General features: G+C 47.1%; 1 protein-coding gene across 7 annotated transcripts in view; it reads right to left on the bottom strand.

Annotated features, from left to right (window-relative positions):
* Nucleotides 1-26,429, bottom strand: part of RDM1 (RAD52 motif containing 1) — a 589,841-nt gene that overhangs the window by 180,925 nt on the left and 382,487 nt on the right. The window lies entirely within an intron of this gene.

Genomic DNA, 26,429 nt, shown 5'->3' on the forward strand with positions numbered 1-26,429 from the left:
CCTCTGGGGTTCCAGAAGCCTCCTCCAGTTGCTGCAGAGTGTGCCTAGGATGGCAACACTTTAGTTCATTAATATGGACCCACTTATCTTCCCCTTCTGCCAAACTGCCTTTGGGGATGCGGATCTTGTAGGCGACTGGTGAGATTTTGTCTACAATTTCAAAATGACCCTTCCATGTAGGCAGACATTTTCGCGGTTTGGCCTGGTTCCTTTGGAAATTGTATAAGTAGACCCGGTCTCATACATTGTATTCCTTTCTGGTAGGCTTTAAGTCATAGTGGGTCTTCATGCTGTCGGCTGATCTCTCTAGATTTCGCTGAGCATAGGCAAAAGCATGTTGAAGGTGTTTTCTTAGGTTTTCAACATACTCATGAGTTGTGGAGACACTGATCAATGTCTGCTCTTGGGTCCTGCAGAGCAGATGCTGGGGGAGCACCATCCTGCGTCCAGTCATCAGCTCAAATGGTGACATTTTAGTTGCAGATGAAGGAGTAGATCTGATGTCCATTAGGACAAGAGGTAATTCAATATCCCAACTTGGCCCAGAATCTGCCACAAACTTTTTTAATAGGCTCACAATTGTTCTGTTGTATCTCTCGACTGCACCACTAGAGGCTAGCCGGTAAGCAATATGTAGCTTCCTTTTAAACCCAAGTATCTCCCACATCTTTGTCATTACTTCGCTGGTGAAATGGCTACTTCTGTCTGACTCAATCCTTTGGGGTCGTCCAAAACGTGAAAAGATGTGGTTGATCATCAGGGCAGCTGCTGTTTCTGCTTTGCAGTTTGGTGCCGGGAGACATTCCACCCATTTAGTAAACAAGCATGTCACGGTCAACATGTACTTGTTCCCCCTAGAGGAGCGAATCACAAGCCCAATGAAATAGGCTTGCAAATCTGACCATGGCAGTGTCATCCCCCTCTTTTTGGAGAGGCGCACGGTGTGTGAGGGATGTTGGCTGAAATTGTGCACACACAAGACACCCCTTCAAGTATTGGTCGAGGTCCTGCCCCATGTGTGGCCAGTATGCAACCTCGCTTAAGATTTCAAGTGTTGTATGAAACCCCCTATGACCGGCTGTGTCCGCATCATGGGCGTGACTTAACATCAGGCTTCGGAATGAGGTAGGAACCACCCACTGATCATGGCCAGCTGGGGATTCCCTCACCAACAAACCGTCTTAGATTCGGAACATTTTTGGACATTTCATCAACACTCTGAGGTCCTCCTTCCCGATGTGATCGGTATCCGTCAAGAGAAAGTTCTCAGGGTCCTCAATGTGTTGATAAAACTTACCAATTATTGGATCCCCTTTTTGAGCCGTAATCAAATCAGCATCTGGGGTCTCTTTACTCCATTGTGCAGTTGAGAGATCATTGTGAGCATTTGTCTGGGACCTAGTGATAGCAGTGACCTGGATTTCCCCCAACAGGGACTCGATCTCAATTAGATCCCCTTGGATGGCCCCGGTTTTGGCCAGCTGAGCAGCTAAGTCATTTCCAGTTTTGTCTGGTCCCTCTACTTTGGAATTAACCTTGATCTTTTTCCAGTAGATGGTCATCCCATTTGAGGTGACCAGATCATCAATATTTTGGATTCACTTCCCATGTTTAAAGGGTTTGTTAGCACATAACATGCCCCTGGTCTTCCAGTTAACCAGGTGCTCCACGAACCCGTTCCGTACATAATCTGAATCAGTGATTATGACCAGTTCGTGGAGTTGATGTTGGACAGCAGTGAGGATGGCTTGATGCACAGCCATCAACTTTGCCACTTGACTACTTTAGGGACCAATCTTGTACCCAGCGGAGGGTTCTGGGGACTCATTCACCCATGCATTCCCTACTCCGGCCACAAGTTCTTTTTCCCCGTTGTTGTCAACATGGTAAGAACATCCATCCACATAGACAGTGGGCATTCCCTCACACGTGTCTTCTTCAAAGACTTTGTGTGGGGAATTGAGGTATTCCTCCATGTTGTCCTTGATTTTTAGACTCTCGTTTTCTCTGGCCATATCTGACCTCCACAGGAAAGCCTTGCATTGACAGAATCCAGGAAGTAATTCTGGAATTACTCACATTTCCAGCCCAGATTCTGTCACTTTGGAGATATTGCAGAGGCTGGTGTGGAGTCTCCACTATGATGTGTTGCCCCTGGATAAACGGGCGGTAATTCTTCAATGCCCACACCATTGCCAGGAGCGCCTTCTCACAATCGTTGAATTTTTCCTCCACAGAGGATAAAGTTTTACTCGCATAGGAGATTACTTTATTGACCTTGTCATGCTTTTGGTATAATACTGCAGTCAAGCATGTATTTGAGAACCCTGAATCCAAGAAGAACTCCTTGTTTCTGACGGGGTAAGCTAGGCAAGGCGCTTGTGAGAGGCTTCCTTTGAGTTGCCTTACTGCCTTGGCTTGTTCTGGACCCTGTTCCCACTTGACCCCCCTTCAAAAGATGAATCAGGGTCTTGTGATCTCTGCGTAGCCCTCAATGAACTTTCTACTGTAATTAGTCAGTCCAAGGAGGCTCCCGAGTTCCCGCAGAGTTGTGGGGTCTTTCAATTTCTGGAGTGCTTCCACTTTCTTTTCCTGGGGACAGAGACCCTGAGGAGTAATCTCATGCCCCACGAAATTGACACGTGTTCTACACCACTGTGCCTTTTGAAAGGAAAGTTTTGCTCCGGCTGCCCTCAACTGTGTCAGAACATAACGGATCTCTGCTATGTGTTCCTCCACAGTTGAGCTTTTGATAAGGACATCATCTACATAAGCCAGGTTACCCCTCTCACCCAGGTCGGGCATGGCCTTATGTAGAAAAATGTTTTGCCGGAGTTGATGTATCCAAAGGGAGTCTGGGTCCATGTGTACTGCTGCCCCCCCAAAGGTAAAGGCCAGCTTGTATTGGTCCTCCCTACTGACAGGTACAGTCCAGTATCCATTGGTCAGGTCTATTGCAGTGAATACCTGTGACCCCTGGATCTGGGCCAGCCCTTCGTCAATGTAGGGAAGAGGCCATCGGAAAGTATGGACCCGTTTGTTGAGCTCCCTGAGGTCGGCACAGAGTCTCCACTGGCCGTTTGGCTTCAATATTCCCAGCACCGGATTATTGAAGGTGCTGTGGACTGGACGGATTATCCCACGGGACTCAAGGTACTTAATTATTTCAGTAAGGGACTCCATTGATGCGAGAGGCAAGCGATATTGCTTCACAAACACTGGAGTCATGCCAGGGTCCGTGGGAATTTGTATGGATGTCGGTGCGACCACAGTCATATGAGTCAACCGCAAAGAGACCTTGAAAATCCAAGAAAACCTTTTTCAACTTTTGCTTCTGCTCCAGAGTCTCAAAGGCATCAGCTAGGCTGACTCTCTCTTCAACCATCTGCCTGAAGCCTGGAAAGACTTCTGGTTTCGCTATCTCAGTGGCCTCCTCCAGCTGGGTGGAGAAGTCCCTGGTCAAAGTGCTGATTTGGACTGGTGGCTTCAGGTGGGAAAGGCAGCCCTCATGGACCTGGAAAATCACCTCATCTCTCCTGAAGTCACAAGTCACATCTTCCTTACCAGAAGGGCAGGAAGTGTACACCAGGAAGTTCCCCCCCATGCCGGGTGAAGATCCTGTCTGGTGTTGTGTTGTCATCACTGTCACTGTCAAAACAGTCCATGGGGATTGGTCCTAACAGTTCATTGCCTAAATCAATGGAAAAATGTCGGTCATCAACCGCCATTCCAATAATGATGCCTGCGGCTACAGTGATACTCTAAGTCGCTGTTATCCACCTCTATTGGAATGGTGTCATGTTCTATGTTGACTAATGGTGTTGGGTTTACCCCCAACCCTTGCTGTTGGAGAGAAGCATTTAAATGAAAATAAGCATCAGGGTTTTTCAATTTCTGTCCTTTTTTAACTTTCACTTCCAGGGAGAATTGTCGGGCCTTTCTGGATGGTGACTTCCTCTCCAATCTGAATTTCAACTGCATAAGGCAGCAGTTGAGCTGACCTAAATGCTTTCTCTGGATCATCAAAGCCCATGTGATTATCCGCTAATCGGGATCAAGCTTTGAAGTTTATTAGGGCTAAACTAATGGCAAAGCGATTGAGAATATCACTGCCTAAGTAAAAGGCGGCAGTGACGTCTCGCACGACCCAACAATCATGGACTATGCTCTTGTTGCCTATGGAGATTTTGAGCATACACCTGCTTGGCAGGAGGTGTTTGGAATTGGGTGCTTCCAGATCCATTTCCCATTTGTCTATCAGTTTGAATGTGGGAATGGCTGGATCTTTTGGGAGTTGGCGGAACATGGCTTCGCTGATGAAGCTCTTACTGTTGTTCACACACACTCGGGTGAGAACAGAGTCCTTCCCTTCATTTAACTGAACAGGGATGAACATCTGCTCTCCAATTTGCTGAATATCAGCCAGGCTCTGAGCTGATTTCACATCTTTCTTGACTATAGGAGTGGGAATATCTGATTGTGGATTGGTAAAGAATTTCAGAGTGTTTCCTTCGAGTGTGGAATACCACCTTAAACCGGAAGGGAGGTTGATTTTCAGAAATAGAGAGGACCCCCCATCACCAGTCTGTTGTCCTACTGCTATTACTGTCACGTCTGGAATTTGGTTGTTCTGGAAGTGAAATTCTACTTGGTCAGATTTAGGTTCAACCATGTGGCATGTGCCGTTTAAACTAACATGGTTGACACTCTGTTTCAATTTTATGGGTCAGTTAGTCTGGGTCCCAAGGACCTTCTTTACACAATCTATTAGGGGCGACAGCCTTCTCAGGAGGTCATTCCCTAGTAAACAAGGGGAGCCCTCTGGAATCACAACTATGACCGGGTGCTTCACCTTGTGTCGCCCAATTTTAATGTCTAAATCCGCAGTCCCTGCAACTGGAATTTCCTTCCCGTCAAAGTTCTGAAGTTGTCCAGGAAGAGAGGTGAGGGGAATTTGATAATTCTCCCCCCTTCCTGAATTCAGTTCATCAAAGGCCCTTTTGGACAGAAGGGTAGCTTGGGATCCAGTGTCCACCAGTGCCATAATTGTACCCTGCCCCTGTACTTGAACTGGGGCATAGCATCTTCCCTCCTTCTCCGCAAGGGGGCACAGATAATGCACATTTTTGGACAACGGGTGGGTTAATTTTCTAGTTTTGGACATTGAGAGAGAAGAGATTTGGGCAGAATTCTGTGGGGAGTCTAGGGAATCTGAAAAGAAAAAGTGGCAACTAGAGATAGGAGACGTTTTGGATTCCCCTGGTTCCGGTTCTGGCCGTCCCCCCCCCGCTTTTTGGAGGCAGTCACCAGGATGGGTTTGAACCAGGGGATTTTCATGTTGTTGGTTCTGGGGTGGGATGATGGGCGGCGCTAGCTCAGTCCTCACTTCTACCCAGTCCGGATTTGAATCCTTTGGGACCCATTTTTCTTTGGGAGGAGTTCCCCCATCTCTGAAGGAGAAGATCCTTTTCCCAGGATCCTCTGAGGACCCCTCTCCTTCAAATTGGAAGATCTGTATCTCCTCCACAAAATGGGTCTGTTTGGATCCTTTGTTTCTCCTACCCCCCCTCTGCTCCTTGGGTGGCAGGCTTTCAGGGGCAGGAGATTTTGTTTCCGGTTCCTGGGTTTCCAGGGGCTTTTTACAAGTGGGGAAGGAAGCTTCCTCCAAGGCTTTACACCCCCCTTCCCCTTGTGCCACCTTCCTGGGAACCGGTGGGTTGTCGGGGTCCTGCCCACGTCATTGTTCTGGAGCACAAGGTCCAGAGTTGGAGGCATTCTGTGCCGGCATGCCCATCTGAGGGTTCTGCTAAGCCCTCAGCATACGACCCAGATCCTGTGCCATATTTTGGACCTGGCGCACTAGCTGTAAAACCCGCTCAGGCTGATACAGCGTTCTGTTTTCTCCCCTGGACTGATCCCGGGAAGGGTAGCTATCCCTTCTCTGGTGGTGTGCAGTCAAAATATCGAAAAAAATATGTCGAATGACAAAAATATCGAAAAAAAAGCATGGAAAAAAAAGTCGAATTATTTTTTTTTATTTATATTTATTTTTTGGCTCTCGTAGATAAAGGGAAAAAAAAAAGGGGAGTTTTATTTCGATATTATGACTATGAACCTTCTCTGGTAATACCCCGGGTTGGGAAGATTTGGATACCCCTCCACCCTTGGCCTCCACTCTCCCGGATTAGGTTGTCGGGTCTCTGAAAGTGGGGAAAGAAGGATGGATTATTCTGGGGCTGGAAGTTTTGTGGATACCTGGGGAAGAAGTTCTGTCCAGGATTTGGGGAGTTTCTGCCCTCCTGGGGGAAGTTAGGAGGGAAGTTCCCCGAGCTAGGTGCCTGGTTGGATCACCCTCCTTGGGCTGGAGGAGTCCACACATAACCCAGTATGGGTCGGCTCCCCTTGTAGTGGGGACTTACATAGTGTGGGGAGTGAGGGACCCCATTTGTGGGACTACCTCCTTGAAAGATGAGGATGTTAGCTTCAAAATGACATTTAAATTTAGTTTCTAGGATGTGCGGTTCAAAAGTTAGAGGTTTTTGTGAAGGTAGATTTTTCTTAAACAGAGTCAAGATTTCAAAATGAAAGATTGTGCTTTAAAGATTTGGAACCAATATGGACTTATACTAAGGGGCTATGAAAGTACAACATGCCCAACGGGACAACCACCAGACCAGGGCGCCTTCCGCTATGATTTCTGTGCGCCAGGACACTTGACTTTCTTCAGAAAACATCAGCACACAGATGCTTATCACTACAATTATCACAGAATATATAATGAGAAGGATTCAGGATGGACACAAGATTCTATAATGCAGTTCTGGATAGGTTGAAATGGATTGAATAGAATTACTTTAAACCAAGAGATGACTATGGACAGTTCTATACTAAATACTCACTCTTATGGCTTTGGAATGCAATGGGCCCGTCAAAGATCTGATCAAAGGTTTGGACTTCTCTCGCCACCGGACAGGATATAGGGCACCTGGACTCTGCTCTCAGCAAGGCACTCTGGTCTGTGCGGCTTCTTGGACTGGATCTGACGGGTTCTGGGTTACAGCTCTGCTCTGCGGGTCTGGATCTTGGTTCTGGCACAGGGTTCTTAGCTAGAACAGCAAAACAGCACAGCCAGGCTGTTGGATTTTGTGGTGCCCCTTGGAAGTTTAGGGGTTAGAATCAGGTTTCAAAAGATTCTGAAGGCCTGCTGAAAAGGGTTCAGCTTTTTGGATTGGGCCTTTCTGCTTCAAAGTTCTAGAGTCTGGATCTGGAGTCTGGATCTTTCTGCAGGGTGCTTCGCCAAGAAATCAGTTGATGAGTGGAAAGTGTGTGTCTTTCTGGGTCCTCAACAGTCCCTATTTATCCATTCATTTGTAAAGTGGGTGGGGAGGCTGATTATCTATGCCCAACCCTCTAATGATCTGATAGGTCAGAGGATTTCCCCTCTCCTGATTTGGGACAGGAGCAGTGTGTCATATGTGTAAGAACTGGAATCACATTTCTGTCCAACTCATTTTCCTACGAGCTATGGTTCATAAATGACCACTTTTTCGCGCTTTTGGTGGGTTTCTCAATGTTAGTTCTGCACCAATTTTTATACATGCATGCACATCCCATCTGCGCACATTTCTGTAATTTTTCATGTTCCCAACATAAACACAATGGCTACATTATGAATCATTTCCGGGGTTCAGTCTCAGAACATCGCACAGATTCCAGCTTAGACTTAAACTGTGAGCGAATTTTTCATTTTTAACAATCTCCAAGTTTCATATTTTTGTCAGTTCAGTACACTTTGCTATAAGCATTTTTCTAAACATACATTTGCTTCCAATTCAATCCACATTTTCAGTCTGGCCCGCCCCCAGAGCTGGGCCGAGTCAGAGGGTCACATGGCTTGCCTTCCTGCCAGAGCAGTTGTTGTGAGTTACACCCGAATTAGCATTTTCTATTCAGTTCAAGGAACCCATTGTTTCTAGCTCAGGGCAGCAGAGGAAATCTCCCCTTCTGATTAACATGCCAATGCAAAAAGCTCTCCTTTTGGTGGGAATGAACAAGATGTGAGTTTCTCAGGGAAAGAAGGCCTCTTGGAAGTTTTAACTGAATCAGGTTACCTTCTGGTCAATTGTAACATAGTTCCTTGTGAAAAAAAAGACATTTATAAATTTAAAATAAGCAAACATATCTTTACTTCCAGTCTTTTTCAACATGAAAATCAATGGGTGGCACTCTTATATGGCATTTTGATGGAATTCTCTTCTTTGGCATATTTAAGTTCAATGTTCAACTTTACACATGATAAGTTTTAAATCGCCGGCTTCTGACAGAGGTGGGTAACGGTACTACACCCATTTTTAACAGATTTCTTTCCATCAAGTATCTTTAAAAGAGGATTTTTTTCTGATAACCTATGATTCTTGCTGATATTGTAGTTATGTGTATTCTTGCAGTAGAATAATGTGGAACACCGAACAAGGAGGTTGGATCTTTTAGGTGGTTTGTGAGCCATGATTTTTGCACATTTTTGACAATCAAGAAAACAGATTTGCAAACTGCTCTGTTTCTCTTTTTGGCAATCAGCATTGCTTTTTCAAGTGATTACAGGCTACTTTGTGGGTAGCCCAATGGTGGGTTTTGGCAGTGGTCTCCTGTGTTCACTGAGCTAGGCAAAAGTGGATGGCGGCCTATTTCTCAAGATTTTTACTGTGCACTTTCTGGTGATTTTTAGCGAGCAGCATGCTTTCCGGCGGCCATTATGATGTTTCTGCTGCAAGCAATGCACAGTAATGTTGCAGGGCTTGGACTAGTGGGTTGAGACAGCCCACAATGATAAGGGCTGCCCCGTGAAAGCCGAACCATTATTAGAATGGAGCGTTTCAGTTGCCGTCATGGCTGCTGCTACACCCTGGAGTGCCTGTATGACCGATTTGCAGTCTGCTTTCTTTTGAGAAATCATCCAGTTGAACCTAGTGCAAGAATCCATGATTATTAGAATACACTTGTACTTATTAATTGCTGGCAGTGGGCCTGTATGATCCAAATATTGAATCTCAAAAGGCAAGGTTGCCCTTCTCAGAGGAGCCTCTTTAGGTTTTTTGCTGTGGTCCACAGTTGTCTTCAGACATGTGTCACAGTTCGCTATCTATACTTTAACCTGTTGCCTTAATCCTGGCCACCAATACAGGCCAAGGAGTAGCTGTGCAGTTGCACTAACCCCAAAATGTGTAGATGCAAGTAAAGCATGTGTGGCTGCAATCAGCTTTTCCCTGTCCGCTCCATTAGGGATTAATTTTTGAATGGGATCCCATTGTTTCATATGAATTGTGACTGCTTTATTATTCTCAAATGTCATAAATGTCATTACTTGGGAAAACTTTCAGCCTAGGTACAATACCCAAACAAGCTTCTTTTATTTCCTCATCCATTGCAGTTGCTGAGCGAGTTATGGCTGCTATCGCTTTTCTCAATGTGTGTTCTTAGGCATATTTATCTGCCAATGCATTGCTGTGCTATGAATGTGCCCTTTAGTAAGCGCTCTTGTGTGCAAAAGGGCCCAAACTTGTTTCCAGAGTTGCCTGGAAGCAATAGTTGTATGCCTAATGTCTCTAAAGTCATTTTGAATCCACCAATGCAAATCAGTGTTGTAAGCCCTGACAATGTAATCTGAATCTGAGACAACTAGTGTGGGCTTACCCGAGTCTGCTTGTCGCAATGAAAGCAGCAATCCATGCAATTCAGCTTTATAGGCAGACATATCTCCCAGATGCTTCTTCATGTGTAAAATGTCCTACCACCGCTGCACGTGCAGCAGCATATTTGGAGCGTGTGCCCACCGCTGGTATAGCGGAAGCAACAAAGTAAACTATTTGAAAGAAAAAAAATCAAACGATGGAATATCAGGCAGTGAGGTGTCTGGCACTGTGTCCATTGTCCAAGTCAATCCACTCATTCTTTGTAATTCTGCCCTATAATGGTACTTTACATCCGTAGCATGCCGAGATGCTGACCATTAAATCCATCTAGTATGTAATCCCTTTGCAATTGGCACGCTAGCGTTTGTGGCAGCCTCAAGTTGAGCTAAAGGTGTATTTATGTGTATTGTTCAATTTGCTGCCAATGGCCTTTCCTTCTGAATGATCATCTGAACTGAAGCCAGAATGTTCTTCTCGGGGGTAAATCTTAACTTGGGTGTGGAATATACATGTAACTTATATGCAATAGGTTTAGTCTCCGCTAGATTGCCAACTGTGTATGTGAAGGCATTATCTCCCATCATCGGGTTTATTTTGAAGTCTTTTTCTGTATCTCTGTCCTGCAAAGGACCAGTTTGAGTCATTAATGAATACACATGGTGCAGAATGGCAGTGTGTTCTGGGTCACCAATGAGCTGCTTTGAAATTTGGTTTTTATCAAAGCAAAGCATACAATGGTTTCACTAGCTCAGCAAAATTACACATAAGATCTGGCAAAATTGAAAAGCCCTAAAATTGCCTACAATTGCCTAAGTGTGTTAGGCTGCCGTATCCTGGCACACTTTTCAGGAAAATCTGCTAACAAGCCTCTACCCTCATCTGAGAGAGTAAATCCTTAGAAGGTAACCTCACAATGAGCTATTCTTGATTTCTTGAATTTATCAGGTACCCTTTTGCAGCCAAAGCGTGAATGACCATGTCTACTTGTTGCAAGTGTTCAGTACGATTCTCAAGGGTGATGTAAATGTCATCTACACATCGCCAACAGTTAGGAATGTCTGCAAGCAAACTGTATTCTACTCGAGAATGTGGTGGGGGAATTCTTATGCCCCTGCATTATTTTAGTGAATTGGAAATGTGAATGCCATGTATTTCTGGCTTTCTACACTTCAAGGTTGTTTGAAATACCCATTGCCTAAATCAAGGTTTGATTTATATTTGCAACAGTGTAAATTGGCTAGAAGTCCAGAACTGTATTGGTTTTGGACTACCTCGGTCTTACAATGTACATTCAAAATTCTACAATCCACAATAAAAAGTTACGTACCATCAGGTTTTAAAATGGGAAGCACTGGACTGTTATGTGGGCTTGCTTGCTTCACAATTACCCCCTGGACCATTAGTTGGTACACTATGGTTTGCATGTGGGCAACTGCATGTGGCTTGACTGGATACTGTGATGGGGTGGTTTCAGAACTGGAATCACATGCGCTGGACGTTCCCGATCATATCCTACATGATTTTTAAACAGCTGCACTGCTGCCAGTGCTGCCCAGACTCTTGCATATTTTTGCACTAGTTCCCCACTCACTTCCTTTGAAAAGGCAGGCATCACTACCTCTTCACCTCCCTGTACTTGTCTCACATAGACATTGATTGGTGAGTGCCTTGAATTCCCTTTGCTGAGTAAAAACTACTCCCTGTACCTCTTGAATGCTGCCCAGGTACACTTCAAACCTTCATTCTGTCATAACTGGTATTTGGGCTGGAGGGACAATTGTCTTTGTGTACAGCTACAGTCTGAAAGATGAATATGCCTTACCCACCAACCTTAAATAATATGTGTCTTGGTTCTCTATTTTGGTTGTTGCATTTGCAATGTACCTAGAGGAAATTAAATTTCTACTGCTGCACTTTGAAAGTGTGACATTTTTGAGCCGCCTCCTTGGGCTGCCACTGGATGTGGTCTGCTTGGTTGAGTTTTGAACTGCCTGCAGGGTTCGAAATTGCAAAGAACTGGGAGCTTTTTAGCTTGTGAATGTAGCCTGGTTAGCCTTATGCCAATAGCACCCAGGAGCTACTTTTGACTACCTAGGCCAACTGGACCTACAGAAACAACATATGTGATACTAAATGTTGGTGTTTGGGAATTTGTCTGAAGGAGCATTAGAACACATCTAGAAGACATTAAAACTATAATGGGCCACATATAAAGGGCATACATTTACAGTTTGAACTATGGACTCCCACCTAACCCTCTCCGGTTAGATCTATAATGTATCAAAATCCTGCCACTAACACTTCAAACGCCTTCGACACATCTTTCCTTACCTCACCTATCCCAACAGACTTGCCGCTGTTATGTCTATTATGTCGACTAGACTATGCAAACTCCTTATACCTGGGAGCACCGGCATACCAACTTAAACTCCAAAGAGCCCAAAACACTGCTGCCAAACTCCTTCTCGCCCTAGGACTCAAGAGAAGAGACCACATCTACCCCGCTCTTGGCACCTTCCACTGGCTCCCTGTCAGACGAAGGGCCACCTTCAAAAATTTATGCATTACTCACCGAGCGGTGCACAAGAACGGCCCAACATACCTACAAGAGAAGATAAAACCCTACCTCCCATCACGCACCCTAAAATTAAACAGTGCCCTCTTACTAGTGATTCCACCATCCAATTCTGCAAAGATTGGAGTATCCACCTTCTCAACTCTTGCTCCAACTCTGTGGAACTCCCTACCCTTACACATTCGACACACCCATGACTACATGGCCTTCTGCTAAGCACTAAAATCCTGGCTCTTTCCATAATTGCCGATAAGACCGTCTACAGCCACTGAGACCCTGAAACCTGCTGGCAAATGTTCAAGGAGATGACGAGCAATTACACTGCTGAAAGCAACTACTAAGTCAATCATAAGGTCACCCTGAGCGCAGCAATCGCAATACATGTAAATGAAATCCAGAACAGAGGGCTCATAAGAATAAATCCTCCCCCCCAGACATTCACCTCTTCTATCACTATGCTCACATCAACACACAATTGAGCGCAGCTACACCCCTCGATCAATTTCGGCATAGCTGCTCATATACTAACAATACTCCATGAACACCTCAATTCCCCAAGAATAATCGGCCTAGCTGCACATATTAAGCGTCGTACACAGGCCTAAGGTAGCCAGGACCCAGTCACGGAGTCCAACCTTCTGACTGCACACATTCAACTGATCTCGATGCCACCAGGCCTAATGCTAGGATGCAGCTACCATCACACAATCACATCAGCGGCGCACATAATGAGTGCACCCAAGCACCCTACGATACCCTACACTCAATACTGATCTGGACTTCGGTCTTGAAGGGCGTTCAACCCACAAGCGATTTGAGGTCATAGCAATGATATATATAGAGTAAAACCGCCTGGTTACCGCCGGACTCGTATTACCATTCCGCCTCCGTGATTCCCGGAATTACCGGGGCATTACAACCCCGGTTTCCTGGGAACCACGGAGGCGGAATGGTGTTAATCCCCATTCCCATTGAGTCCTATGGGACTCAATGGGAATGGGGATCATGGAAACACCGGCAGCATCTCGTAATGCTGCTGGTGTTTCCTCGTCCGCCTGCAGGCGGGCGGTGTTAAACCCGCCAGGTCAAACCTGGTGGGAACATCACCTCCCGCCTGCAGGAGTCGGGATCAGGCGGTCCGGAAACAACGGGGGCGGCTGGTTTACCGCCACCGTTATTTCCAGACCGCCTGATTTGTAATGAGGCCCTTTGTCCCTCTGAGACCTGGAGTTCAATTCCTATGGGGAGGCGTGTACCTGCCAGAATAACTCTGTCATTGGACACCCAATGTCTAAAAATTAGGAAGTATCTAAAATATTCTGTTTCAGGTAAAGTAAACTTTTCTTTGCATTTTCTATGAACGTGAGGTGATTTCCATCTTTGTATATGTCCCTGAGTCGCAGGATCCCAAGTGATTCCCACTGTGCAAAGATGCCATTCACCATTCCTGGGGAGAATTCTGGATTCTTTAACACCGGTTATAAGGGCCAAAGTCCTGTTTTAACCCCCAATTGTCTGCAAGCTGTAGCCCACTTAATAAGAGTAGACCGGGTGGAATCTATCAAGAGGGCCCTGGCAGATTTTGGTAGGAATGGAAAATGGGCTAGAGGGAAACTGGTGCAGCCTTGCTCTATTATCTTCCATTTTGGGTGCCTGTCATCTAGAGCACATTACAACATTGGCGCATTCGGGTGCTGCTCAGAAGTAACCCTGTTATCGATGCGACCCCACCTTACCCCCATCCTCTTTGACATCAGGAGTATGTGGCACGAAATTCTAGTTGATTTCTTTTTCCAAATGAATTGGCCTATTGCTTTCTGTAAGTCTAGAAGGTCTCTTTCGAAGACGAGGATTGGCAATGCCTGGAAGGCAAACGGAAGTCTGGGTAGATTTGTCTTTTTAATTGCACTGACCCTAACCAGCCATGATGATTCTTGGGTTTCCCATTGTTTTAAAGTGGATTTAGTCTCCTTCCACAGGTTATGATACAATATGATATTTTATTTATAGCGCGCCTTGTCAGGACTCTGCGTCGTGGCACATCCACCTTGCACGCTTGAGTACGGTACCTACTTTGCACACTGATGCCAATCACTGTGTGAAGCATACTCTCCATACTGTTTGTTTGCACCCAATTGCCCGGTTCTCATTTTCGCAAACACGGAGGTGACAGGGGACGTTTCGTTTGGAGGTTGCCTTGGAAACAATGGCACCCTCTGCACGCTCAGCACTACACAATCCATACAGGGAGCAGCGCAGTGAGAGGTCACGTGAGTAAAGGTATTGCGCTTTCCAACTTCCGCACCCCAGCGCTTCTGATTTTGTATCGCAGCTATTTTGTTTCTTGACATCGGACTATGGATTCTATTGTTGCCAGACCCTCAACTGTTGTCCGAGACCTGCCTTGTCTCATCCTTGTTTGTCCCTTCGATCATCATGGTAACAACCCTCTGTTTCTGAACTACAGATTCCTTTGCCTAGTGACTTACCTGGTTCTCGCACTGCTACGACCCAGACTATTATTCTTGGACTTCTTCGCTTATCGATGGACTGCTACTTCCTCAACGTTCTGGAGCACCTTCCATCTCGAATTCTCTTCAAGCGTGCTGGTGCCATCACATCCCACATACATGCACGGATTAGGGACTGCCATATGAAGTGCGCGTGGCCGTTAGGCGTCCTCGATTTGTCGGGACAAGTGGCTATTGGGACAAGAGACTATTGCCACTATCGCTGTTAGGTGTCCTCGTGCCGCCGTGATATGTTCGCTCTGGATGGCAATTTCATTGGTGCATGCCTACTGAAGAGATTTGGATTGTATCTGCTGTTACTTCTCTTACACAGTACACATGGTAAGTTCAGTCACCTATCACATTATTTCTAAATCATGTCCTTAGTTTTTCTGGATATTAACCACGTCCCATGTATTGTAGGTGTGGTCTACAATTAGGAGAGAGTTTCAGAAGGAGTCTTTTTCACAGCACGCCAGGAAAAGAACTTCCTCGTATCAGGTTAGCAGAGCTATTGTGATTATTGTTTGCATTTCCATATTGGAATTTCTTCCATTAATAGTGTTCCTTTTGTTTACAGTTTACAGTGTTTCGTGCTGTGTCCCATCTTCTGATTAATTGATCCCTCTGCATGTATATTCCATTCAGAGGTTTACATTGGTAGGAAGAACTCTTCGGCTACGCTGCAAGTTCAACTACCCAGGATTCTGACACGCCTTTACACATGTGTTTCAGGACGCGACAAGGCAAAGGGGGGGAACATTGGAGGACAAGACAACGATCTTACTAGGCCAAGTGACATTGAGGTTGCACAAGTGCGGGGGAGAGGGAAGGGGAAAAGTGCCAGGGGAGGAGGAGAAGTGCAAGACATCAGGACATCGAAAGAGTGCGGACAACAGATGGCAGTGCAGGGTTTAAGAGCAGACAACAAGTGTTGGATAAGTGCAAGTATGGGGACTGTAGGGATGCAGATACAGCCGGAGTGTAGGAGGCAGTGCAAGTGTGCAACTGGGAAGGCAGGGACCTGGGCCCGTCGTTCAGAGGGTAGCCAGGTAACCAGTGCATTATCAGACAGGAGATCAGCAGGGAAGTGGAAGAAAGAAGGCAGAAGCAAAGAGGAAAGTCTTGAGCTGCTTCCGGAACCGGAGATAGTGTTGCTCAAGTTGCAGAGAGGCTGTTCCAGAGGGAGGTGCCAGCCGAAGAGAGATCTGCCCCCAACTCGTTGCTTAGAAAAGTGACTGACCCTCAGGGAGTTGACGGTGGAAGAGTGAAGAGCTCGAGAAGGAAGATACTTCGGAACAGAAATCTGGAGGTATTTTGGTCCCATGCCCCAGAAGACCTTTTGGACAATGAAGAGGGTCTTGAATTCGATCCTTGCAGCCACTGGGAGCCAATGGAGAGATTTCAGTGCTGGAGAGATACGATCCCTGGGATTGAGGCCAAGGACATGTCTTGCAGTCCTGTTCTGGATGAGTTGCAGGAGAGTAGAGGGGGGTAGATTTTAAAAGAGGCTGTTACGGTAGTCAAGCCTAGAGAGAACCAGACAGTGAGCTTCGGGGGAAGGAGAGGAAAGGAAGAATCCTCTGAGGAGCAGTTGGTAGTTTGACTTCTTAGAGACATCAGAAATGTGAGGTGAGAAGGAGAGTGCGTAGCCGAAGATAACCCCAAGGTTCTTAGCCTCATAGGTGGGATCAGGAAAAGTGCCAAGGGAGGCCAACCAGAGAGTGGCGGGAAAGGGGGGTGCAGGTGTGCTGATGAGGAGGATCTCTGTCTTACTGGCATTCAGGCAGAGATCATTGGAGGCGCACCACTCCTGGATTGCAGTCAGACAATCCGGGATGAGAGAAGGAGAAGAGGCGGCAGAGGGGAGCCTGAAGGCGAGCTGGGTGTCATCCGCATAGCATTGGAAGTTGGGGCAGAGAGCAACAAGGCAGAGGGCGAGAGGTGCCAAGTTTTGGTTGAACAACCAGGGAGAAAGGTTAGACCCCTGGGGAACACCACAGGTGGAGAGAGAGATAGAGAGGAAGGGCCCAAGTTCGACCTGGCAGGGTCGGTCAGAGAGGAAAGAAGTCAGCCAGGCCAGAGCCTGATCTGTGATACCCATATTATCAAGGAGCCGGTTGAGCAGGATGGCATGGTTGACCGTGTCAAAGGCAGAAGAGAGATCCAGTAGGATGAAGACAGAGGCGAGGTTATTGCTTGTTTGTTTGTTTATTCATTTGGTAATGCGCACCAAAACCTTAGGTAGCTGGGCGCAACAGTACAGGTAGACTTAAAGCTTGGTTACGGCGCATGTCACATGCATATGCATACATATACATACATACAGGAAATATATAATACTGCCACTTCCAGTTACAGTAGAGTGGTGGAGGCTAGTACTTACATATTAAGTAATACATGTTGCCGTCGAAGGTATAGTCAGAAGCAGATACAAGAGTGTGTTCGGGCGTAGCGGGTATCAGAGGAAGGGTTACAATCTAGGTATTGGCAGAGCAGGTTCTGAGTCATTTGTACATAGCCATTTGAGTGCATTACGTCTAAATTTAGGGTATGGTTGTTCCATTCTGAGATCTGATGGGAGAGTGTTCCAGGATTGTGCTGCTTTGACTGGAAAGCTGTTGCCACCAGCTGTGGTTCGTTTGAATCTGGGGATCTCTAGCTTGAAGGCATTAGCAGATCTCATGGGGCAGGAAGCTATTCTCCTGTTAATTCTTTCCGAGAGGTATGGAGGTGCTAAGTTGTTCAGACACTTGGAGGTGAGTGAAACTCTTTTAAGGAAGATTCTGTCGTTTATTTTTAACCAGTGGACATCTCTTCTAAAGTTAGAAATGTGCTCTCTATTTGGGATATTCAGAGCTGCTCTTAGGGCATTGTTTTGCAATCTTTGGATTTTATCCGTAACATATTTATTGGCACCCGAGTACAGGGCGTTACAGTAATCTAATCTGGACATTATGAGAGCACTGGCCAGGGTAATACAGCTGGTGACAGAGAGAAATGGTCTACAGGCACCGATGAGTTTGCAAGTGTAGGCTGTTGTCGATGAAAGTGAGTTGAATTGTTTCTTGAGGGTGAGTGAGGAGTCAAGGTGAAAACCTAAAGTTTTAACAACAGGCATCACCTTGATGATATTGTTGTCAATATTGAAGGAGGCGTAGCTAGGGCTAAGTTTTTTAAGATTAGTTTTAGAGTCTAGGATCAGTATCTCGTGTTTAACGTCATTCAGGTAGAGGCCGTGAGATGCCATCCATGCCTGAATGAGGAGGTATATCCTATTTATTAAGGCTGTGTCCTCTAGAAAGTTGCCCGAAAGGGGGATGAGGATCTGTGTATCATATGCATAATTTGTGTAGGTGAGACCCAGTCTGTCCAACTTATCAAACAAAGGCTTAGTAAAAATGTTATACATAGTAGGTGAGACCCAAGATCCCTGTGGTACTCCACAAGACATTTGAATGGGGTCAGCGGAGGCTGATGGGGAGAAGACTCATTGTGCGGTTAGCTAGAAAGGATTGGACCCAGGCTAAGGCCTCCCCTGAGAAGTGGGCAGCCGACCTGAGGTGGTTACATAAGACTGCATGATCCACCAGGTTGAAGGCTGCCGATAAATCCAGGAGAAACATAGCTGTTTTTCAATTATCCTTCAGCACATCAATTTGGGTCTTAAGGTCTAGCAGGGATGTTTTCGTACCATGAAGGGGGCGGAAGCCAGATTGCCGTGATCCTAGTAGGTGATTAGCTTCCAAATATTCCTGAATTTGAAGGTAAGCTACCCTATCAATGATTTTGAGTAAAAAAGGCACAGTAGTAATAGGTCTGTAGTTGGGCAGAATGGTGGGGTCTAAGGTTTGTTTTTTAAGCAGGGGGAGGACCCAAGATTCTTTAAGATTGTTGAGCACTGTATTCGTTTTGAAGGAGGCATTAATGAGCTTGGAGATAAAGGGGGCTAGGTCTCTAGCTGCATCCTTTATTATTTGCGCTGGGCAACTGTCTCCCTTACAGTTCGAGGGTTTAAGGGAGAGTATGATTTTCTCGGTCTCAAGGATAGAGATTTTCTTGAAACTGAAAGGTAGGTTTGTTCTGTTCCAAGTGTGCTGGGGTGGTTGCTGCTCAGATGGGAGCAATGAAGCCTTCTTGTTAGCTATTTTGAGTTGGAGAGATGAAATTTTATTCGACAGAGCATTTTGTATGTCAGTACACCATGGTTTGTCTTTTGGGACATTGTCTGTCTGTGGGATCGGGGATTCCATTTCACGAAGGATAGTGAAGAGTTCCTTGGTGTTGGATTTAGCCTTTGCAATTCTGTCGTTGAATGTGTTCTTTTTAGTATTCATTATTTATTTTTTGTATAGTTTTCAGATGTCAGTTAATTTGACTTAGTTAATTTGAATTTGTTAGAATCCAGGTTGGACAGCAGGTCTTCACAGATGTTCAGGAGAGCAGTTTGCGTGCTTCGGGCTGCTCTGAGGCTAGACTGATGGTCATGGAGACCACCAACAGATTCCGTATGAAGATTAATCTGGGAGATGGCCAGCTTTTCCAGGAGTTTACCCAGGAAAGGAGTGATGGAGATCAGGCGATAATTAGCCAGAAGAGAGTGATCGGCTGAGGGTTTCTTGAGGAGCAGGTGCACAAGAGAGTGCTTGAGGGGGGAGGGGAAGGTTCCAGAGGCAAACGAGTGGTTGCAGAAGTCAGCCAAGGCTGGAGCGAGGGTGTCAATGTGGTTCTTGATGGTTTTGGAAGAACAGGGAAGAACCTGCTTAGATGAGGTTTTCATTGATCAGACCGGTCTTCGTCAGGGGATAAGATAGGAAAGGTAGAGAAGGGGAGGGGGAGGAGTGGCTGCAGCGGGGCCAAAGGAAGAGGAGTGGAGTGAGAAGCATGAGAAGCAGAGAGGGTGTAAAGGATGTCATGGGTTTTAGAGATAAAGTGAGAAGCCAGGCCCGTGCAGAGGGCCTGGGAACAGATAAGGGAGGTAGTGACTGCAGAAGGATTGGCCAGTTCCTTGCAGATTTTAAAGAGTTCGGCTGAGTTGTTAGATGTCGCCGAAATGCGGGCTTGGATGCAAGCTCTTTTCTTGGTAAGGATAGAGAGCCGGTATTGCCTTTAAAGCAGGCGGCAGGTCAGTTTGTCAGAGGATATACAAGATGCCAACCATTATCTCTCAGCCAGCCTAGACTTGCGTTTAAGGGTGACAAGGTCAGAGTTGTACCAGGAGTTGCCCTTGAATTTAGGCTTCATGCGGATCCTCACTACAGGGGCAAGTAAATCAAGTATCGACCCTCAAGTAACCCTGGTCGGCCCACACTTACTGCTAACTTTGATTGTTGTTGTAAATTCTTCTCTATGCCTGTAACAGTCGCTCAAGTTTTGGCGCCCAGTTACCTCAGGGTTCGGTGCTCAGTACAAATAAAGAAACTAAACTAAACTAAATTAAGAGTATCAGAGATAGCAGAGTGGAGCATGGAGAGGGCTGTGTCAGGGTGTGAGTCAGCCAGAGGTGCACGAGGGGGAGAAAAAGAATGACTGAGAAGGTGGGTGGCAGTTTGGGGGTAGGATCGTCCAGGGGGGTAGTGAGAGAGATGAGAGGACAAAGTGGTCACTCCAGGAGAGAGGAGTGGTGAGAGGGTCAGAGAGGGGGAGGTCTGAGATAATCAGAACATCAAGAGTGTGCCCTACAGAATGAGTCGGGCCAGAGGGAGAGAGGGAGAGATTGAGAGAGGGATCGAGGGAGAGAAGAAGAGAAGGGGAGAGAGAGAGAGTGTGAGAGAGAGAGAGAGAGAGAGAGAGAGAGAGAGAGAGAGAGAGAGAGAGAGAAAAAAATCGCAAAGGTTGCGAAAGAGTCCTGTGGCAGGACAGGAGGCATCCAGATGGATGTTGAAGTCACCAAGGAGGAGTTGAGTGGTTGAGGTCAGGAGGGAGGAAGAGAGGTCCGCCCACTCAGATAGGAAAGAGGTGATCTGACCAGGTGGCCAGTATATAGTAGCAACTGTGAGAGAGTGGCCAGGAGAGAGAGAAAGCCTACAGACCAGGCGTTCAAAGGAGGAGTAGGCCTGCATAGGAATGATAGAGGCAGGGACCCGCTCCGGAAAGATCAAGGCTACACCCCCCACCAGGACGGTTGAATCTGGGCGCGGAGAGGATCTTGTAGCCATCAGGAAGGAGAGTGTCAAAGCTTGTGACAGAGCTGGCCGTGAACCATGTCTCGGTGAGAGCAAGGTCATCAAGGTCCAGTTCTGTCAGGAGACAGCAGATATCAGAGGAGTGTTTCACAGCTGAGCGAGAGTTAAGAGTGGCGAGGTGGAGTAGGTTGCCATCCTTGAAAGATTTACGGGAAGGGGTACAAATTAGAGGTACTCCCTGCGGAGGCGAAGAAGGAGCCCGAGTGAGGGCGGGGGAGGTAGGAGGAGAGGGCAAGGTAGCCAAGGAGGAGGAATAGGCTGACAGAGAAGTGGCAGAGGATGGAGGCAAGGAAGCCGAAGAAGGGAGAGAGGGCACAGCAGGAGAGGAAAGGAAATTGATAAGTCACGGGAAATGTCTGTCAAAGAGGAGGATGTTGACCTGAAGCCATTGGACCAAGACAGTGCCATCAAGGTAAACATTAATGATGACCTTTGAGGAGTGAAAGTAAGCCAGGATGACCTCCCAACTGGTGCCACCATTAATGGGAAAAGAGGAAAATGGAGAGAGCACAGAGACCAGATGAAGAGTCCATAGGTCTGGCGAAGGAATGGCAAAGAGCATGTCGGTGAGTTTCTGTCTGGAGGAGCGCTGGAGTAGGTGTCAGCGATAGGGTGACAACAGTTGGCGATCAGGATATCCTTTTTGAACTACATCCTACCAGACTTGGTGAGAAGGGTGGGATAGTCAATAGGGAAACAGTTGGAAAAGATAAGAGAAACAGAAAGAGCCATGGGTGATGTGTAGGAGGGGGAAGAGGAGCGTGAGGGGGGTGGGTGAGGAATGAGAGAGGAGAGGAAGGGTGGGGTGTAGACACTGGGGAGAACACGAGATGGGGTGCAAGCAGCAGAGACGGAACAAGATGGGAACAGCAGTACAGAATGAAACCCAATGCAATCACTTGGCACAGCTAAGTTCGAAGTTAAGCAGAACAAGATGAAACAGATTGCAGACACTGGGCGCAGCTAGAGGTAGTAAGAGTGGGAGCCCAGGTGAGATGTAGTGAGGGAGTGACAGTCAGAGGGGTAGGAGGCATTTTCTAAGTAGAAGTGACTAACCCATAGGGGGTGAACGTCTCACAAAATCGCTTCCGTTGCACAGATGAATGCAGGAACAAAGGTCACAATGGGATTGTGTGGGGTGCAGGATATCGCCCAAACCAGACCGGGAGCAGAGAGGGCCTTCAATGTGGGCCTTAGGTGAGGGGGCCGGCTAAAGTCTGCTGATCACCCATTTGGCCAAAAGTAGGAAGATGCAGCCAATCCGGAGTGAGGAGGCGAAATGAGGAGGACTCCAAAGGGGCCTTCTAGTATGCAGAGAAGGCAGCAGCCATCTTCAATTCACTGTGTGGGCCTGCTACAAACGCAGAAGGTTGGGGATGTTGGCTCCCATAAGAGTTTTATACAACTTAGTAATGTTCACCCCTTGGTATATTATCACATTACGCACCCACTTGAAAGGAAAGGACGATTGCATTGCCAGCTGGGTTTCAGGTGGTTCCCTAATTGCCAGTCCCACCAACTTCTGATGATTAATGTGGAAGCCTGATACCATGAAGAATCTTTCAATGAGATCTAGAGTAAAGGTGGGATCGACAGGAGAAGTTTTTGGAGGAAGCAGATGATATCGTCGGCGTACAGTGCTACTTTATGTGCGTTACCCTTGTGCATCGGGCCCAGTATATGTGGATTGCTCCGTATCATTTGCGCTAAGGGTACTAAAGCCAGTGCGAACATTAGGGGAGACAAGGGGCATCCTTGCCTTGTGCCCCTACCCAGAGGGAGTGAAGCTGTCCTGGCATCATTAACTTTGATGATGGTGGATGGTATTTGAAAGTTAGCCAGCATTTGTTGGTTAAAAACAGGGCAAACCCATAAACTGGGAATACTGCTTGTAGAAAATCCCATGACATGCAATCAAATGCTCGATGGGCATCCAGGGAAAGAAGTGACAACCCCCCTGGAAGTTTTGGAGCCATCGCTGTTAAATCAACCACCCTCCAAATGTTGTCATGAGCCCCTTTATTTTTAATGAACCCCATTTAGTCTTCGTTGATTAGGTGAGGAAGGATCACTCCCAGCCTTGTGGCTAGGATTTTACTATAGAGTTTGGCGTTGGTATTCAGGAGGGCTATGGGGCGGTAGGAAGTGCAGATCTCAGGGTCTTTTTCTGGTTTCAAAAGTAGGGTGGTTATGGATTCTGCCATAGGTTCCATTACTTTCCCCAATATGGAGAAGGAATTAAATAGAGTGGTGAGTTGCGGGATTAGGGTGGCTGCAAATGCTTTGTAAAATCGATTGGTAAATCCATCTGGACCGGGGGCCTTTCCTGCTGGAAGTGAACGTATGGCTTGGACTATCTCTTGGGCAGATATAGGGTTCTCTAGTGCTTCTCTCATATTGTCAGGGATTCGGGAGAGTTGTGCTTGTTCAATACATTTTCGGGTATGCATAGGGTTTCCCTGATGTGTGGTGGAGACCTTACAAAAGAAGTATTCCATGATATTCAGTTTCCCTGCTTCCGTGATCACTCGCTTCCCATCCTCACCCCTCAAGGCGCCAATATAATTATGAGTTTCACCTTTCTTGAGTTTAGCTGCCAACAGCTTGTTCGCCTTGTTGCCCCAAGAGTAGAAGAACAAGTTACTCTCTTAACTGGTAACGTTCTTTCGATGGGATGGTCCGACGACGTATTCCATACCTATGACAGTAATCACCACAGCTGTGCTGCTTCAGAAAATCTTTCGGCGTCTGCGTCCTGCGTCGATGACGTTGATACGCCGTCCTCAAGGGCCTCCATCGAGCCGAGGTCACAGGATGTTATAAGTAGGACGCACGACGCCCGTAGCCTCAGTTTTAGTTTTTCCCCCCAGAACGTGTGGCACCAATCTACTGCCAGTATGACCACAGAAAGCCTTGCGGAAACGTAAGCTGCAATCGCATAAGAAATTCTGTAGCGGGGTAGGCAGGGAGGGAGTGATATGGAATACGTCGTCGGACCATCCCATCGCAAGAACGTTACCAGGTAAGAGAGTAACTTGTTCTTCGAGGGGATTGGGTCCTCGGACGTATTCCATATCTATGACAGACTCCCAAAGCAGTACCAATGTAAGGAGGTGGGAAAAGAATTTAGAATATACAAATTTAGAATGTCCAATCAAATTGCAGAGTAAAGGACCGCCTTGCCAAAGGCCAGATCCTGCCCATGGGAAGAATCTAGGGAGTAGTGACGTACAAAAGTATGAACCGAAGCCCAAGTGGCTGCTTCACAGATGTTATGAATAGGAATACCCCTCAGCAGAGCAGTAGAGGCAGCCATACCCCTAGTCGAATGGGCCCGTAAGACTACCAGAGGGTCCTTACCCGCCAGGCGGTAACACTAAGAAATTGCCAAGATAATCCATCTAGACAAAGTCTGCTTAGTCACAGCTTGTCCCAAACGCCTTCCAGCATAACAAATAAAGAGCTGATCGTCCACTCTGACCCGGGACATGCGTGAAATGTAGAAACTTAAAGCTCTCCTAGGATCCAGCCTATGGAGCCTCTCCTCTTCCTTACCAGGATGTGGAGGAGGATAAAATGCCGGGAGAATAACCTCCTGGCTTAAATGAAATTCCGACACCACCTTCGGAAGAAAGGAAGGACGAACTCTAAGGACAACCCTGTCCTTATGAAACACAGTGAAGGGTGGCTTAACTGAAAGTGCCTGTAACTTACTCACTCTGCGAGCGGAAGTGACAACAACAAAAAAGACAGATTTAAAGGTTAACAGTCTCAAAGGACAAGAATGTAAAGGCTCAAATGGAGCACCCATTAGAAACTTGAGAACAAGGTTCAAATCCCAACCGGGCACCTGGAAAGGTGACGGAGGGAACACATTAGTGAGCCCTTTCAGAAACTGAGAAATTAAAGGAATTTTAAAATAAGAACACTCCTCAGACGAGCGCTTAAATATGGACAGCGCCGGCAGGTAACCTTTAACTGTACCCACTTGCAAACCCCTGTGGGCTAAAGAAAGCAAAAAAGACAGAACCATAGGAATGTCACATGAAAAAGGATCCACATTCTGAACCCTGCACCAGTCGCAAAACTTTCTCCAATGGCACCGGTACAAGGACTTTGTTGCCGGCCATCTGGCCGAAAGCAACACCTCCATCACGTCTTCAGGGAGGTCCCAATCCTTATACCTTAACCTTTAAGAAACCAAGCATGAAGGTTGAGGGATCTGACCTCTGGATGGAGAACCTGACCCCCCCCTACCGTGAGAGCAGATCGTCTCGCTAGGGAAGTCGACGTGGAGGGCAGATGGACAAGTCGAGAAGGTCCGGGTACCACTTCCTCCGGGCCCATGCCGGAGCAATGAGGATCATCCGGGAACCGAACCTTCGTAACCTCCGCAACGCTTGTGGGATGACGGGCACTGGAGGAAACGCGTACAGCAGTGGGAAGGACCACTCCACTACTAACGCGTCTCCTAAGGCTCCTCTTGGAGGAAATTCCCGCGAGCAGAAACTTTCGCACTTCCGGTTAACACTGCAGGCAAAGAGATCCACTTGAGGGGTCCCCCAAAGGGCGAAGATCTCCAGGGGAATCTCCTGAGCCAACTCCCACTTTTGAGAGATCACGCTCTGCCTGCTCAGAGCATCTGCCATGTTGTTTTCGTCTCCAGCCAGATGAACTGCCGAGATCGAAATTTCCTGCTGGATGGCCCAGAACCAGAGCTGCATCGCCTCCCTGAATAGAGGAAGTGACCCAGCCCCCGCCCCTTTTTGTTGAGGTAGTGCATGGCCACTGTGTTGTCCGTCAGAATCAGGACATTCTTTCCTCGCACAGTCGGCAGAAAAGGCTTCAGGGCAAGCCTGAAGGCCCTCAGCTCCAACAGATCGATATGGAGTCTGGACTCCGACGGAGACCAACGACCGCTGACTGTCAGCTCGTTGGCATGAGCTCCCCATCCCGTGAGGGACGCGTCCATCGCGATCATCACCTCCGGCCAGGGTAGCCAAAACGGAGCCCCCCTCATCAGATTGCCGTCGACAGCTGACCACAGAAGGTCCTGGGCAACCGAGGGCGGCACCTGAACGGGGTCCGACATCCTGCCGGAGAACTGTGACTACTGGAGCTTTAGAGCCCATTGCAAAGATCTGATCCGCAACCTGGCCTCTGGCACCAGAAGAATGCAGGATGCCATGAGGCTGCTGAAACTTGTGTACCATCTGCTGAATGTGCTGAGCCCTCATCTGGGGAGGAAAACACTGCCCCAGGAATGTGTCGAGCACTGCTCCGATGTACTGGAGCTGCTGTGTTGGCGTCAAGTGGGACTTCTTTAATTTGAGTGAGAAGCCCAGCTTGTGAAGGGAGTCGCAGGTGACGGACAGATGATCCAGGACTTGCTCGAGAGAGCGCGCCCTGACCAACCAATCGTCCAGGTCGGGGTAGACGTGAATACCCCCTTTCCTGAGATACGCTGCCA

This window comes from Ambystoma mexicanum, chromosome 13 (genome assembly GCF_040938575.1).
Source record: "Ambystoma mexicanum isolate Mex_15411 chromosome 13, UKY_AmexF1_1, whole genome shotgun sequence".
NCBI lineage: Eukaryota > Metazoa > Chordata > Amphibia > Caudata > Ambystomatidae > Ambystoma > Ambystoma mexicanum.